Source organism: Anser brachyrhynchus, assembly GCF_964034855.1.
Source record: "Anser brachyrhynchus genome assembly, chromosome: 3".
NCBI lineage: Eukaryota > Metazoa > Chordata > Aves > Anseriformes > Anatidae > Anser > Anser brachyrhynchus.
The window spans coordinates 50,954,227-50,971,743 of record NC_137696.1 but is presented as its reverse complement, the minus strand read 5'-3'; the positions used below and the strand labels follow the sequence as shown (position 1 = coordinate 50,971,743).

Here is a 17,517-nt window from a genome sequence, read left to right as displayed (position 1 = left end):
GAGAGGGTGAACAGTCTCTGCACGTATCACGCTGGTGCACAAGAGGTCTCCTTGCTGCAGTTGCCTAAACATCTACTTCTTCAACTCCTTCTAAACACTTAATAGTCACATGATAATAGAGTAGTTCTGCTTCCGAAGATATCATATGGGGAGCACTATAAAGACATATGGCCTGTTCTTATTCGTGCACAGAAAACTGGGACTGCTGCAGAAATAATAGCTCGAGGACAAGATAAGATTTGGTTGAGTATTCAGCAGATGACAGACGTTTTAACTCTCACAAAAGCATCTTGTGTTAGTGTTTGAGCATCATATTGGCAAGCGTCATAAGTGCTGTATTGACTGCTCCCATATGTGTTTTACTACTTATAGACTCACACTAACATGCAACAGCATCACTGGCCACATACATGACAGTTTGATGTGGTCTGTTTCTAGGATGGAGATCAAGTCATCTAGCAGTCTGCCTTGAAAATGGGCCAGGAATAGTATCAGATTCAATTTTCTTTTTATTGATGACTTTTACGGACTTTTGCTTTCTTGGATGATACCAGTCTTGCTTGGCGTTTGGTGCCTTAGACAAAAGTACAAGACAAAGAACTCAACAATCTCATTTATATTACATAAGCTTCTACTCCAATGCAGTTGAAGGAGATTGCTAAAGATACAATTCTGCTTTGGATAATAAGCAGAAAATCATACTCCTATAATGGATTTGAAGTTTTATAGAAAGAAAGATGCTACTTCATATGAACAATCGTATCACATGAATATTTATGAATATCCACTTTGCCTGAACGTTGTACAATACAAAACTGGATAGCAGAATTTCATTATGTGCAGCATATGTTTACTATTTATTCAGACTAGCCATGAGCAATACTAAAAAGGAGTACACTCATTCGAAATCTACTAGTAAGCAAATTTAGGTTCTGGAAGGTATACACCTAACAGGAGAAAGCACACAGAAGATTTATCACACCCTATTTTTACTTTTATTAACCATCAAAAGACCAAATGGACTAAACTGCACTAAACAGAAAAGCCAGACCACAGCTTGCCCATGAAGTCCTGAAAGACAAAGAAGTGCAGAATGGGGCTTAGGAAATTTCATTCAGGAAAGTATCAACTTTAGGAAGAACTTTTCCCTTCTATTAGATAACAAAAATACACACTGAGGTAGAAAAGCAAATGAGGTAGATATAAAGCATCATATGTAGCTGAGCTGACTGACCTGAATTAACATCCTTCATATCTGAGACCATTCTGTATAACCTGAAAAAGAACCTTGTTCTCTCTATGCCTAGTTGCAGTCCATGTGCAAAACCCAGTCACATCCTGATTCCCCATGAGAATGGGGGCATGGATTGCACTTTTTTTTTTTTTTTAACTTATTCTTTCTTACTGGCGTATCATGTCCTTAGTGAAGAAAAAACACAGATTTTTAACTAGAAAGGAGCCAGACTGCACTCCTTCCAGTTTCCTGATTTTGACAAATGGGTGCGTAAATTTGGGTCCTTAAATGCACGTACCTGCACTGACATTTACCCACATCTTTGTTTCAGATCTCCTATAAAATGGAACTGGAATGCTCTGCCACTTCACAAGAGCTGTTTCAGAGTAAACACAATGATCACTATTATGTGCTCATAGTCAAAATTTCAGTTTAGGCTTAACACATACATGTTAGTTTTGCTTACAGAACCAGATTAACTGTAATGTCAAAAAAAAAGAATAAATAGATGACATGCAAATTTACCTTGGTAGACATTATATCTAGCAGGGCAAATGATATATTGAATATTTTCAAAATATATGATACATCTAATGCCTGCCAAAAATCAAGATCAAATTTCTGTGAACACCTACCCCACATTAGACACCACAAAAACAAAATTCATAAATCAAAAATCAGTTGTCACTCTTGAAATCTTGAGCATTGGCTTCCTTCTTGTTGGGATTCTTGTATTTTTTATTGGACTAATTTTGAAGGCATGCTTTAAACTACTGTAATAGCAGTACTTAGATTACAGACACAGCTCACAGCTTGCCCCCACCCCCCCCTTTTCTTTTTTGGAAATAGAAACTGAAGAAACAGAGCAGAGAAAAAAGTCTGAAGTGTTGTGATACACCCCCTCTTACTTTCTCTAATAGTTACACAGGAAGTGTGAAATTGAAAAAAAAAAAAACACATGTAAAATTTCAACCTTCAAAAAAGTTGGTTAGATTCCATCTGACATTTACAAAACCACATACTGATTTCACCTAGTACAATATCCCATTTTACAATGGGATTACAATGTCCCATTTTACAACTAGCAAACTAAAGCCAGTATTAAATTTGACTTCCATCCACTTTACACATGAAAGCTAAAAAAAAAATTCACATCAGGATTTCATAACAGCAAAACAGAAAAGGACATGGGAACAGGACTAGCAAAAATGACTACGTTAACATCTACTCTAAGATTTGAAGTAATTTCGTGAAGAAATAAAACCTGAATTTTTAGAGCTACTTTGAAATCATCCACATGCCCTGGATGTACACGTATAACTTCACAGTAGTGAACAACTGTGGCAACATATGCATAGCTCACTTGGGATAAAGTAGCCTCCATCCAATAGTGCTCTAAACACACAAGGGCAAATGACAGGACATACCCCTAGCATGAGGGCTATGTGGGTCCAGAGACAGGTGCAACAGGTCAGTGAAAGCATCTTACGTAAAGACAAGAAAGGCAGGCTATATAAACGTCACCTTGTTGGGTTAGGACTAGTTGCTGTTACAAGGTTGAAGGCTGGTTTAATTTAGATATGTTCAGTATGTTCCATGATCTCTTCCTGTAGCCTTACCTGAATTCAGCTACATAAAGTGTCTCCACCTCTAAACCATAGTGCCACAGCTTTCATCTAAGCCACCAGGTAGCAGGAAGTACATGCTCTTTTTGCATAAATGTTCCTGCCCACACTGGAGATGATTCTTCTTAATTGATGCTTCCACAAATGTGGGAGAAATTTCAACATCTTGTGTATGTCTTCCTACTCTTCTAACAACTGTGTGAAATTTGTTGCAAAGAGCACTTACAGAATATGAAAAATTAAAATGTCTGATTAATCTAATGATAACCTAATGGACAAAGAAAAATCACCTAAAGCCTTGGACATCTCTCAGCAAATTTAGTATATCCTTTCAAATCCTTAAATAACCCTATAATTCAAAGAGGTATAAATAGAAATAATCAACACTGTGTATAACACAAACACATATGAAACAAGAATCTATTGCCCATATGTGCAATGCCAAATTGGCAGTTTGTTTTGTCTGTTTTTCCTCAAGCAGAGATAAAAATGTATAATCAATCCTACCATAACGTAAGCCATACCATTTAATACAAGTGCTTATATATGTGTGTGTATATATATGTATATATATACACCTTATATATATACCCTCAGAAATACTGGTTAAAATACTGAAGAACTTCCAGTGTCTTTGTTAGTTTATATACTATGTGGTAGAATGCATACTTGTGGCCAAGGTGTCATAAAACTCTTTTCAAGTGAAACTGTCTACCTAAATACATATTTCAAGCAATGCAAAATACGTGTTAACACAAAAATCTTAAATTCATTACTTCACCAGTAATCTGACCTTAACTTTTTTTTTTTTGAACCAGTGAAAAATCCCATAGGAACCACCCATCTCCAAACTGTGAACTTAACATTAATGTCACAAAACATGTAAAATTCATAAAACGTGCTGTGCATAACATGTGTACACATTATACATTCACTGAAATGTGTCACTTAAATCCTAATGACATTACTGGGATTTGTCTCTGCTCTTTCCCTGAGTGTCCAGCGTTCAATCTTATCCTGCAAAGCAGCGTTGGACAGAACGTCTATCCATTAGGAGACTGGCAAAGACTGAGACTGTTCTTCAGCTCCCAAAAGAGAAAACAGGTATGTATCTCAGGTAGGAGGAACAAACAATGCAGTTGCTATACAGCCTTGTAACAAGGTTCCTTCTCCCTCCGTTACAGACACTTGAAGGACAGTTGAACAGCCTAAGAAACAGCTGCAAGCAAGGTCACCAGGCAGCCTTTCCCAAGGAAGAGTGACACCTCTGCAGGCACAGGGGAAGGTAGGGCATTTCAGGAGCGTGATGGCCTCTGCAGTCTGGCTGCCAGGCAGCAGCAGCTGCTCCCGAAGGGCAGGTGAGCTGAGAGCAGAGGTGGCTCTGGTGCAGGCCATTCCCTCACCCACGGGCACCATCTCTCAGGGCTGAACACGGCTGGCACAGCTGGTGCCGGTAACAAGGCCCACGGGCACCGCCAGCCATGGTGAGTGGATGGGCCAGGACCAGGATGCAGGCAGGAGCAGCAGGAGACATGGCAGCTGACAAGGCTACAGTGCGAGGGGCCCAGGCCGGAGGCAGAGGCCAAAGGCTGGGCTGGAGGCAACCCACGGAGTACTTTCAAAGAACCCGCCCAGGGCACTGCCTCATTTTTGGCTTGCTACTTACAACATTTAATATAGTATCGCTGTTAGCAATTTCTTTCTCGAGTAAAAGAATAATCTATTATGATGATCCAAACTACTTCTTACAAATACTAGGTATCCCTTGAAAGCACAAGGAGTAACAGTTAGGCCTGGCAACCTGCAGGGCCTAGTCATGTTATGCTGGTGGCGAGTTACTGCTCTCATTCTCTTGAGGTAGATCAAGGCCTACAGACCATTCATTACAAGTGCTATATAAAATAATTCTTTCACTGCTCATCTGACTAGCGTGGTGCTCTTAACAAATACAGGCTAGTATGTTTTGCCTATTATTTTTAATTTGCTTTAAAATAAACCCACACAACATTCAGACAGTATTTGACCACCACACACCTGTGATTCACTGTGAGCCTTGCAGTTTATCTTCTAAGCAAAGTTTCTTCTCTAGCATTGACTGTGGCACAAGAATAGAGTTCAGATAACATCCAGAGGAGCTGCAAATAAACTGAACATCTTCGGAACTGAAAACTGCTTGACTTTTTGTGATTTTACTACGTTCTTAACATTTACAACATCTTTTCCCTCTACCTTTACTCCTTCATCCTCTCCTCATCTTCTCTCTCGCTTCCTGTTACTCAGATCTTTTCTTCAAATGTGTGACTCACTTCTTACCTTCATCCCTCGTCTTTACTCAAGAAAGCTAAAATAACAAAAAATAAACTTGAGCTCGAAGGCAGAAGGATTGCTTTCAGCTATCTGACTTTTAGGGACTACTTTATGGCACCTGTCTGGAATTCAGAAGGTCCAAAACATACAAGAAGAAAGATGAAGGAAGAGAAAACAGAAAAGGAGTCAGAAGACTCTATGTACCATTTACATTCTGTGCCAGGCTGGAAACAGAGATAAATCCTTTCAGCAACATGGCTGATTTCTGCAGTATTATTGCATGTCTTCTAGCACACCTAACTTTAACATCTCTTGGCTTCTAGAGAAATGGAAATACACAAGAAACATATTATTTCACTGAAGAAAGAAAAAAAAAATATATATATATATATATAACTGGCTACCTCAGTCCAGTTAACCTACTGCAAGACAGATGTAGATGTTAAAGATACTGGAAAACAAGAACTAAATCAAGTTCTTCATGGCAAGGAAGAGTGAAGCTAAAGCCACCTGCTTCTCATAGAGCCAGTAATGGGTTTGGAGGCCCCACAGAGTTTTGTTGCATTTTAGACAAAGATCTTGGGGTGTAACAGAGATGTCATTAGTCCTGGCATAGGCCCATCACTTGTGGCCTCACTCTGCCATCTCCAGGCTACCATTTCCTTCTTCCTTTCTATTGGTATAATTAATTCACAGCCATGGGAGGATCCAAACTAGAGAACAGGTCCAAGTTAAAATTGAACCCAAACCCACCCCAGAATGTTACCTTTTAAACCAGTTCAGTTCCCTGATCTGATTCACTGTGTGGCTATACAAATGTTTGTGCCAACCCAATATTTGTTCCTGCAGTGTGGGCAGGAACATGTGCTTGTGAGTGGCTCTTCCTTCTTTGGCCAGGATGGGTTATGCCAACATAAACTGCTTGCTTCCCAGATACGAAAGCGGCATGCTGTTGCTGCCTGACCCAGCAGAACTGGAGTCACTGAGTAGACCACATCAAACTACCCCTTAGAGGATAATGAAAGTTAAGAGAATAGCTCTGGCATAGACAGAGCATTTTAAAATCTCCTAAAGTATTTCTTCTTTATAAAACCAGCAGAAGTAAATTAGCTAACAACATACAAGAACTGGAACCATGAGCTGCCGTTATATGTGTTAAAAACTTGAATCTATAATTGATTCTCAGCCTGTTTAAAAGGAAAAGGATTTTATAAGGGTGAGAAACAGTAACCTAGAGCTGCATTACAGAAATTCAGGAGGTTACATGACTGTTTAATTGACTCAGAGGTGCTGATATTAATACTTTTCTTGTCAAGCTATTCCACGTTCTGCTACATCTGTATAACTGCACACACAAACACACATCTCTCACAAATCTTTGCATACAAGTGTAGTATTTATGCTGGTATATGCAGAACTTGAGTACATTATGTGCTACAGGTCTGAGATATTAGTGATTTAACTTAATTATTGCTAGCCCTATATCATCTCTTTAGAGACTGCTACTAAAACAAGAGAATGCAATGAGACTCTCGTACAGAGATCTTCAGATTTGCTTGAGCTTGCATCTTTGCCATCCGAGAATAACAAGTACCTTCAAGTCAACCAGGGCTCAAGTTTGTATATATGTTCTATTTACTCATTTTCATATTCTGTGTATCTATCTTGTTGCACACAAGCTCGATAGTGGTTCTCCTAATGAGGCAAGTCAGAGGCAGATCAGTCACAGGGTCACACAAGCAGATCTCGTCCCTACAGGCGAATGTCATTTCTATGTTCACGGCAAATGCAAACCAAATGACCCAAGCTTTGCAATTTGGATGTCTTTGATGCACATCGCTCAGTGGATTTGAGAACCACTATCAAATGGATTATGGATGTAACCATAAGCAGTCATTCAATGTGCAATTGCTCAAAGTATCATAAACTTGGTTTAATGCCATCATAAAGTCATCTCATGCAGTTAATTGAAGTTTCCAGTACTTGCAGCTCCTCTTGTGAGACTGTCTAGAAACTCACCTTCCTCTAATGGTGAAAATCCTTGCTGTAGTGCCTAGTACAGATGCATTACAGCCAATTTAAAATCCTTTGCTCCTATGCCAGCACCTTTCTTTAAATTAAATATTTTTTTTCCCTACCTATAAGCAGATTTTTTTTCCCAAAGAGTAATCATATCCTCTCCCAATCTAGACTTGGCTGTGCTAAATGAGAATGGGCTCTTCTAGCCTCCCCTTATTCAAGTATCTCTCGTGCCTCTGTTCCAATATACAGCCCTGTCCTAGACTTGGTCCAACCTTCCTTGTACATGCTATTAGCAGAAGTTTTTATCAGAGCTCCAGTAGTAACATTAATTAGAAATTTTTTATCACAATAAGCACTTCAGTGTGTTCCTCAATTTTTCCATGATCATTTCAGATTGGTGGTTCACTGCTGCCCTGTAACTGAGCATCATACAAAGCCCATCTTCCTCAGTGGTATACTCTGAGATTTCTATGCCTGTTGTGTACTCCATGGAGAGAGAGACACCTCTGAGATCCCTTCTTGGTGTCCTCTGAGATACACAGGATGAAAAGGATTATTTATCTTCTGGAATGCCTTTGCATTAATTGCAAAAGGACCTTAGACAATTATCTTTCATTAGAAGCCTGACTTTAGCTCGCTAGAGTGAGACAAACTCCTTCCTTTGGTATGATTTAGTCCAGTAATTTACTAACTTGCATTCTACTTTTAATACTACAGAAATGAACATCAACCACTTTTTCTATACAACAATGTGATTCTTTGTATTGTTGGCACCTCCTAATTCTGCGCTATCAACAAATCCCACCTGCCTTTTCTTAGCTTTAGTTTTGATGCTGCTTGTACAAATATTAAACCAGAAGGATCTCAGATCTCTCCATCAGGACATCTGACAGGAATGACCTTCTGATGCTGTACATATTCCTCTTGGCAGTGTCTGTTCTTTCTTTTTATGAAAGGTTACATTCTTTTTGGGAGGAGGGGTGAGGGGAGAAGGAAGGGAGGAAGGTGGAGAGGGGGTGACAAAATGCTGAAGATTGCATGCCATACACAATAAAAGCTGAAAAGTATCTAAAATCACCCAAAATTTAACTTTTTAATGGCATAATTTTAAAAGAAATTCTTACGATTTTTGGATTTTGACAAAATCTTTAACACACGTGGAGCTAGAAATGCCATTATAACCAAAGTGTTGTTAATTACTTGCTGTGTTAATAACATGCAGCTAACTCATAGCTGGATCTAAGGCTCCTTCCTTTACCTCATGCCAGCTGGAAGGTAGAAACTGGCAACTACAAAGACTTTTACAACTCTAAAGCAACATTTCACGCTATGAATTAGTTCACGTGCATACCTGTCTTGGAACAAAGGCATGCTTATTTCTCAGGATACTTTAACGACACACTGTGAATTTCACATCTGCTCTTTCAAGGCACCTCCAACAGATCAGCAGAAATGTCAAGCAGCAGTTATGAAACAGAGGTAGGAAGAGACAAACTTTTGGAAAAAAGACTGACAGAATAAAAAGAAATTAGACACTCATCAACCTTTTTCCCTACACGTGCTTCTCTCTCAATTTACTTTATCAGGGAATTCCAAATAGTAACCTATATTCTCAGACACATGGGAGGTAAGAAGTAGTGGAGAGCAAAGAAAAGTTTGTTATGCTGCTAATTTTGAATTAAGAAAAATGAAGTTGCTTGAACACTAGATCGTGTTCTGTGAAGCCGTGTAGTCACTTTCCCTAGCCATACAGCATTAGATCAATTGTATCCAGTGGTGAATATACAGAGTTTTCTTGTGCCCAAAATTCAGAGAGTACCACCTTTCTTTTTTTCCCTCCAGACAGTTGGCTAGAAAGGAAAGGCTTTCAAGACTCAGGTAGATCAATTTAAAAATAAATAAATGTTGGACTCCAAAAAAAAAATAATCAGAAAGCAAGCATTGCAGCAGATACGTCATTTCCCTTTTTCATCCTTGAAGGCTCCCTCAGGGTGGGAGCCCACTTTATAATCCCTCAATGAAGTCATTAGCTGTATTACCACACCAATGAATTATACTGACCTTTTCTATATATCTGAATTCTCCTATTAGGTCTTAAATTTTATGGAGCATTAAGAAATTACTTTCAAAAAAAGTGCTATTTCCTATTTTTGTGTCTCTTGGAATCATTATCAGTGATCAAAACGAACCTTGGTCATTTTATCCTAACAGTGCATTTCTTCCTTTGATAGATATGCATTTCTTTTAAACACACTATGAACTTGGAATTTATTAATGCTTGTTTCGATGATAGCTTGAACATTGCTGTGAGAAATTTTCCCCTCAGAACCACTAGTGCATAATCTGAATTTTAACTTAACCTTGATTTGAGTTTTGTTTGGATACGTCTTTAGGCTTTTTATTTGAAAAAGAAGTTAAGCAATCACAGAATAAATACTACCATCTAATATTTCTTAGATAAATTTACTGCTCTTAAATCACTTCTAAAACTTTTAAGTTTTAAAGTCTGTGGCTCAGTAAAAACTGATCTGAAGATGGTTAATATTCAGTAGTTCTTAAATATATGCAAAACTAGGTATAAAAAAAAATACTCAAAATTTCCTGTGAAGTTTCAGAAAAACTCTGAGAACATTTCTTAAATGGCTAGCACATTCTTTCTTGCCATGCCAGATTTTGAATTATTTCATCATAGCAGGATATAATAGAAATCATGTTAATGTGAGTGGAAAAGGGATATCTGCATATCTCTAGCCCAGCTGCTTACCTAAAGCACAACCATTGTCAGCACTAGGTCGGGCCAGCTATGTGCTTTTCGAGCTAAGTCTCAAACATCCGCAGATGAAAACTACACAGTTTCACTGGGTGACCTAATCCATTGCTGCTCTACCTGGTATGTTCAATTTTTTTTTGTTTGTTTGTTTTAATCTCCAGGCTAAGCCGTGTTCAGTGGCACTTGTGGCCACTGACCACAACTGCTTTGCCTGTTGCTGCCATGAAGAGTTTGGCACCTTCATCTTCTAACCACCCTTCATGTAGATGTGGACTGCTCTTACATCACTCCCCTTAGCATCTTAATAAACAGTGAAAACCCAGCTTGTAAATAATGTGTTTTACGATCTGTCCCTTCACAGTCTTTCCATAACTTCTTGACACAGGTCTTACCAAAATGGATTCTATAATATAGGACATAATCATTAGTAATAGCGACGATGACCCACAATTATTTTTAAATTAAAAACAAGTACATTTTCATAAAACTTGTCACTAGCAGATATGCATGTTATGTGTTGTGACTAATATCATGAAATAACTAAATGTAATTCTTTAAATTATGATAGTCTAATATATACAATCCTCAAAAGTTTAAATCATTTAAATTCAAAATTTCAAAGTAAAGTTATATTTTCTCTGCCAGAACTGTCATCAAAATTGAAGCCTGAAAGTTTAAATTACTTCAGCATTTCTTATTTATAAGTATATAAGCCCATTTATTTTGCAAAATGATTTAACTAGTTGTAGTTTTTACTTTCCTTTGAATGTGCTTTTCAGTTTTGCAAGAATCACTGATGAAGCAGCTCAAGTATTTCTCAGCTCCATGCACCTCAGCATCAGAACTAAAAAAAAAAAAAAACAAAAAAACACCATACACAACTACTAACTATAGCAGCATTACTTTCTCAATGCTTGTACAACACTGCTGCATCAAAACAGACATAAAGCAATTGACCCTGAACCAAAATTTATTGTTGCTAACCTTTATGCAAAAAAACCTTTATGATAAGCAAAGTTGTGAAAACACTACCTATATTATTTAAAGTAGTCATCAAGGTTACATAGGATTTCTTGTACTGATCAGATTAATGTTCCTTACAACTCCGTAAGCAGCATCTTTTATTGACCAATAATTAATGCTTCAGAAAAAGAAAACAAGACACAGTTCACCTAGACAGTTGCATAATAGCCACCAGAGATGATGGTGGATGATATTCTTTAAACTTAGTTTCATTCACGTATATCCTAACTGATAATGCAGGATTACCTTTCTTTTGGCTTACACAACTTGAAAACACTTTTGAAATAAATTATCCTTTACTTAGTAATTTCTCAGCACAAAGGGTGCTTGCTGCCGTAGCCTCTTCCAACAGCAAGTTTACTGTGTTACCTTTGATTAGATCTGAATTTAGTGTTCCATAATGAAAATTTTCCTGAAGTTATATGAGCGTGCAAATGATAAGGTAAGATAGTAATTTTTCTTTGTTGTGATTTTGAAGACACTATTGATCAAGACAGACAATCTTAGCATTGTTAATGTATTAACTAAATTTTGACATATCTCCAGACATTTGCATTACTCTTTCTGGACCTTTGCTATTTTCTCTGTGATTATATTTTCAGATAAAATACACAGGATATTAGGAATCTCTTATATTACAGGTGCATATGTGTTTTCTGCATCTTTCTACAGCTTTTCCCAAACATCCTACCTTTTGAACTGTTCGTGCCAATGGCACAGACACAGCCAGTGTTACTCACAGTTTGTTCCCAGTTTTAAGCAGGCCCCCCATCAGCTAAATGACATAGATCAAAGTGGATAACAGCAGAATATGTAACGTATGGAACGCTCCTATTTAATTTTCTCTATTTGTAAACATACTTTTCTTTGTTTTAATTACGGCACCACATTAGCATTGTTCTAATTGCCTTCTTCACCCAGAATACATATTCTAAGCTATTGGCACTTAGTTTCTCAAATCTCAGTGAAGTAATGCCAGCAGCTTCTGCAAATCACTCTGCTCACTTTCCAATGGAAACAAAACAAGCCTCATCTCTCAGCCTGACTTTATTTTCTGTAGCCATGGGAAGATACCATCAAAAACTGCACCGTTTAAAAGACAGAATTAAGGAAAAGGAAGAAAAGTTGCCTGAAAAATTCACATATCCCAGGAAAAAGGAATAACTGCTGTGAACCATAGCATGAATATTAGCAACTAAACCTTGGAAAATACAAGAACATCATATATATGCATACCTGATGCTGGCAGCTAACAGATGGGTCGTGCTGAGCACAAGGCTACCCTCAGCCCTCAAGGACCAAGGGCTCATTGCCTAACCAGGTCAGATGCTTCATAGTGGGAAATGCATTCCTCACAAACACTCTCATGCATATCCTTTTCATATCCTATCGTTATGTCTATATCAATAGGGAAGCAACATGTTTTCATAGATATTAAGTACTGAGTGTTGAATTCATAACCAGCTGTGTTTGAGCTCTGAGACACTTGGCTAGTGCATCTAATGTGCACAGGCTAAGTGGACAACTTGCTGTTATGAGCCCATGGTTACTATTTACAATTTCAAGGTACAGAAAATACACTTATTTTTCCTTTCTCTCTTGCCTATGATCAGATTCATAACTTCTCTTTTAGGGAGGTCATGAAGCCACATCGAATATCTTACAATCACTGGCATGATGCACATTTTTGTTCTTAACTTAAATGTAGATGATTTGGCCTTCTGCATTGCTTTTACTTGTATCTGAAACCTAGCATATTTCCCGATGATATCTTGGTGGAAAATGAACAGCAGGTCTAATGCTCATACAGACAGATTACACAGAAACTCCATGTCAGCTTTGTTTTCCAGATGTTTCAGGGAAGCTGCATATCCTTCTTAAGGATATTGAAGGCAAACTCCACACCTGTATTTTCCAATGGGAACTTTGCTTTTTGGAATCCTTTAGCAGGCAAAAACCACAAACAGGTTTTCCAGAATATTAAAAATAATTGAGATAATGTAAAGCTAATAGATTTTAGCTTAGAGGGTTGCAAAGAATAGCCTGTCATTGTACAGACAGCTCTGTAATAGAGCACCTTGTTAATTAGAGATGATTCACAAATGACTTCCAATAGATTCTGGTAGTTCTGAATAGCAATGATATTTTCATACTGAGCTCTTATCTACTTAGGAGTAATGAAGCTTTAACTTTAATTAAAAGTAAAGATCCTTTTTTTTTTTTCCCTGTAAGTCCCAGCAACACTGAAGTACAGAAAATTAGCATGCCTCATAATAATTTTCCATATTTAGAGCTCTGCACTTATGGTTTAGCTTTTGTAATATTTCCCACCAGAGGAAATCTAAGTACCTGAATAACACCTGTCCATGAGAAGCCAATATTATTGCTGCTTTAAATGAAGAAACAGGCAATGAGGTGGAAAAACTGTTTGCTCGTGGCCTCTAAGCCAGTCCATGAAAGAGTAAGAACAGAACTGCATCCATCAGCATACAGGGTCAATTGCTTACAACTGCATGCCTCATCACATAGTGCCATCTGCTTCACTTTATGGACATCCACCGCTTTGGGTCATGATCATTACAGTTGTGCAGTCTGACATTATAACACCTCTTTGCTACTAAAAGAGGAGTTCCCACACTGTCTCCTTTCCCCTCCCTTTCTCTTGCCTTGCTAGCACAGTTATTTGCACCAGGGAACCTGCAGTGGATTAGTCCAAGGACCTAACCCCGCAGAGGAGGAAACCTACACACGCAAGCTTTCTGCTGGTTTAGCTCCCTGGAACTTGCCCCTGAGGGGCTGGATGAACTTCAGGATCTGAGCAGAGACGTGCAAGATCAGGACAGCTGGCCACAAGATGGGCTCTGCTACAATGCCAAACAGGACTTTAAGTTGGTATCACCTGGCACGGAGACCTCATACCTTGAGCTGTCTTTGGCACTAAGATTTTCACATCCCAGAGCAGCCTTACATTAGGAATGATGGGGCTCCCCAACTTCTGCCTGGAGTCTCCAATAGTAAACGTGTATTTGTGCCTACGTACTGTGTGTGCATAAGGGGGCTCAGTTAATTGCACTACTCTCTGGGGTTGACCCATGCTAATGCGGTGTGGAAGACCAGAGGAAGGCTGAACACACAATTGCATGCACACACACATTAGAATCAATGGAAAGATCCTCTATCTATCCTGTCACCATATCTGTCTACCTGTGAGCCTACGGGACTTCCAAAATGTTTCCAAACCTGGTTTGCCAGGCTTTGAAGCATGACACTAAGTGACTTTAATTACTGCTTGATGAGAAAAAAACTTGATGTGAAGCTTTTAATTCATTAATCGATACAAGCAATGACACAACGTCCCTCCCCTCTTTCTGAAGAGGGAGGATGTAGGATGACCTGCATCCAACATTATACTTTCTAAAAGATTACCACAAAATTCCTTAAGGTTGCTTGCCAATAAACAGATTTGCAGGATTCAATACTGTGAATCATAAGGACAACAGTAATGCTATAATTGCAAAACAAAAATAAAAGAAACAAACCCCTCTGAGTCAACATTCAGTATCTAGAGTATGCAAAGAAAAATATTGTAATCACCTGCAAATTTCCAACTCCAATTACATTAAGTGACAAAACGAGAGAGTACGTGCAACACAAATGCAAATATTTAGCCTTTCTACTTCATTTAGGACTTGTGGCAAGTATTTACAAGCATGTTACCATTTAATTCAATAAAAAGAACTGTATTCAAGCAGGGGGTTTTGTTGTTGTCGTTTTTGTTTTTTAAGGATCAGAAAGGGATTGCTCATCTCCAAAAAGCCACCTGCATAATTCAGTTTTCTCAGAATCAAGACCTTTTTCCAGTGAGCTCTTTGGAGAAATTGCATGTTCTCTATATCAGCATTAAGCACATATTAGGTGCTTCGCTAATACAAAAATAACAGTGCAAAAATCAATAATGACTGCATTTCAAATTGAAGAACTAAAACGTCTTGTAAAATATAGAAAGAAGCTAATCAAAGGCATGACAGACAAGCACAAATAAAGAAATCAGAACTTTTGATTATTTCAAATATAATGAACAACTAACAGCTTATTATATAACAACATGTTCCAACAGTTTGCCTTTCATAACTGGCTTCACTGTACATCTAATAATATGATGATATATGTAACGGCATAAAACTTATATTTTTTTCTTTTCACTCACCAGGTTTGGCTGTGGACTGTGGTTTCAAATGCTTTTTTTTCCTGTCATATTCACTGATCTGAGTTTTACCAGATCCCAAATTAAAGAAAATATCTCCTTAATGTAAGTTAAGAGCTGACTGAGATTAATTCAGGGAAGTCTAAGACAAAGAAAGCATGCTTGTCAGAATCTAACTTGTATTTAGCTTTCAACAAGCACCCATGCTAAGGACACTATAACTTCAATAAACAGCAAAATCATCAGCATATTTATCATTTATCAAGGATAGTTTTGTTACACTTTCAGCTGAAGTCTTTCCTTTTTTCAGGGAAAAAATTCAGGTGGCAAAAAAACCCAAACCCCTCAAATCACTGTGTCTTTATGCACTGTGCTTTAAAAAGCAATTTTTCAGTAGGTGCTTCCACAGTAAAGTTTTTTAATAGAAAACGTAACTGACAATTCAGTTTTGTTAGAAACCCTCCTCCAAAAGCACTTCATTTTCTTTAGATGCAGTAAACTTGCTTGTTAGAAAATAGTACAAACACCTACCCTCACCTACCCTCACATTATAAGTCTATAAAGCTCTTTACTAAAGCAGATCTGAAGCTTCAAATTGTTACTTTTTCTCCACAAATCTTTTTGTGACACACACAAAAAAAAAAGAACAAAGAATAACAACTCAACCATAAAAGTCTCTTTATACTCTTTATACATAAATACTTTTATTGTCCAATATGGCACTTAGATTTCTACAGCACTACTGCTGTCACCTCTGGTGGGTTTGCCAGGGCACATTGTAGACACTGTAATATGAAAAAGTCTCAAAATTTTTTTTGTAAGGACTTCTATTTTTTTTCTGTCTTTTTGCTATATAACTAAATCCTCATATAGCACATACATGCATCTGATCCCCATCACACAGTGGTTATCTTGAAAACCTGCAGAATCATTCTAGCTCACGTGCCAGCCTCGTGTCACCCCAGCGTACAGCTTGGGATGGTTCACAGTGAGCCTCCCAGAAAATGCAGACCCTGAACATAGAGCACTCAGGGGGGTTAAGGTTTGAAAAAGGTCAAAGGCTTTTGTCTTGCATACTGGAAGTTATGCATAGCAACTCTCACATCTGGAAAATGAGATAGAATTGCAACATTTAATTTTAAAGCTCATTTTGATTAGCTTTTTGCTTAAAATTTCTTTTAAGAAAGCCTACTTTGTTTTATCTATATTACCCGTTCCATAACCTTTCCCAGGTCTAGGCAGGATTCTGCTCACGTACTTTGTAATGAGCCTTCCCACAGTAATCATAAAACAACAGACAACATGACACACATCTACAACAGTTCATTACTTTCTGTGCTTCTCAGCACAATTCTTCTTAACCCTTCTCAGCACCTCCTTTTTCCCTGTGCATAATTGTACTTTTCTAAAGGCAAAGCTGGATTTCAGCTGGGTCTTCATTCTCTATCATGTGAAATATCTTATTGCTATTGTCTCAGTTTTTTTGTAAAGGATCCATGATGTTAAAGACTCCTCCTTTAACAGGATTTCTGCCCAGTGACACACACATGGCATTCTCTGAGTGTGTGCAATCACATGTGGTCCAAAAACAACAGCTAGATACATAAAGCAGATGTGTCCAAACTAAACACTGAGAAAGGAGTGAAGTAGAATCCAGAGTAAAGAAAGGATACTTTTTTAATTTCAGCTGAGGTAACTGGTAAGCACATACTTAAAGGAAGATTTACTCATTCAAATGTGGGTGCTTTGGGTGGTTTTTGGCTTTACACACCTGGTCTGAAAACTTAATTATACCAGCATATACCTGCTACACTCATTATTTGGGTGGTACTGTTAAGCATTAGCATCAACAATTTTTCAAAGACAAATTCCAAAATACTGTTTCTTCTTTCATTTTCCACTAACATTAATTGGAAACAAAGAAATCAGAGTGCTACTGAAATCCAAGGGGCTGAATGAACCAAAAGTATACAACAGCAGAATTAACTCTATATTCAGTACTAAGAGTACACTGCCAGCCAGGTGTAGTTAGTTATAAGTTGATAACTTACTTTGTGAGCAGTCCACTTGAAATCGAGATCTGCAAGTGCAGTGGAGGGCCATTCAGTTGAGCATGAATCAGCACACCAGAAAGGGGAGCAGGGGAGCTGCAACATTACTCATTTGTGTTCTGAATCATCTACACATTTATATGAGTTTAATATCATAACTACTTGGAAAGCCATGCACATTACGCCTCTTTCCCCTGTAGCCTAAAATAGTCTGCTGCATCCAAAATTTTGGTTAAAGCCATGGGACTTCTATGTCAGGTTTTCATTGTTCTCACATTGAA

General features: G+C 38.0%; 1 protein-coding gene across 1 annotated transcript in view; it reads right to left on the bottom strand.

Annotated features, from left to right (window-relative positions):
- RPS6KA2 (ribosomal protein S6 kinase A2) overlaps positions 1-17,517 on the bottom strand; it is a 302,905-nt gene that overhangs the window by 183,480 nt on the left and 101,908 nt on the right. The gene's annotated exons all lie outside the window — the stretch shown is intronic.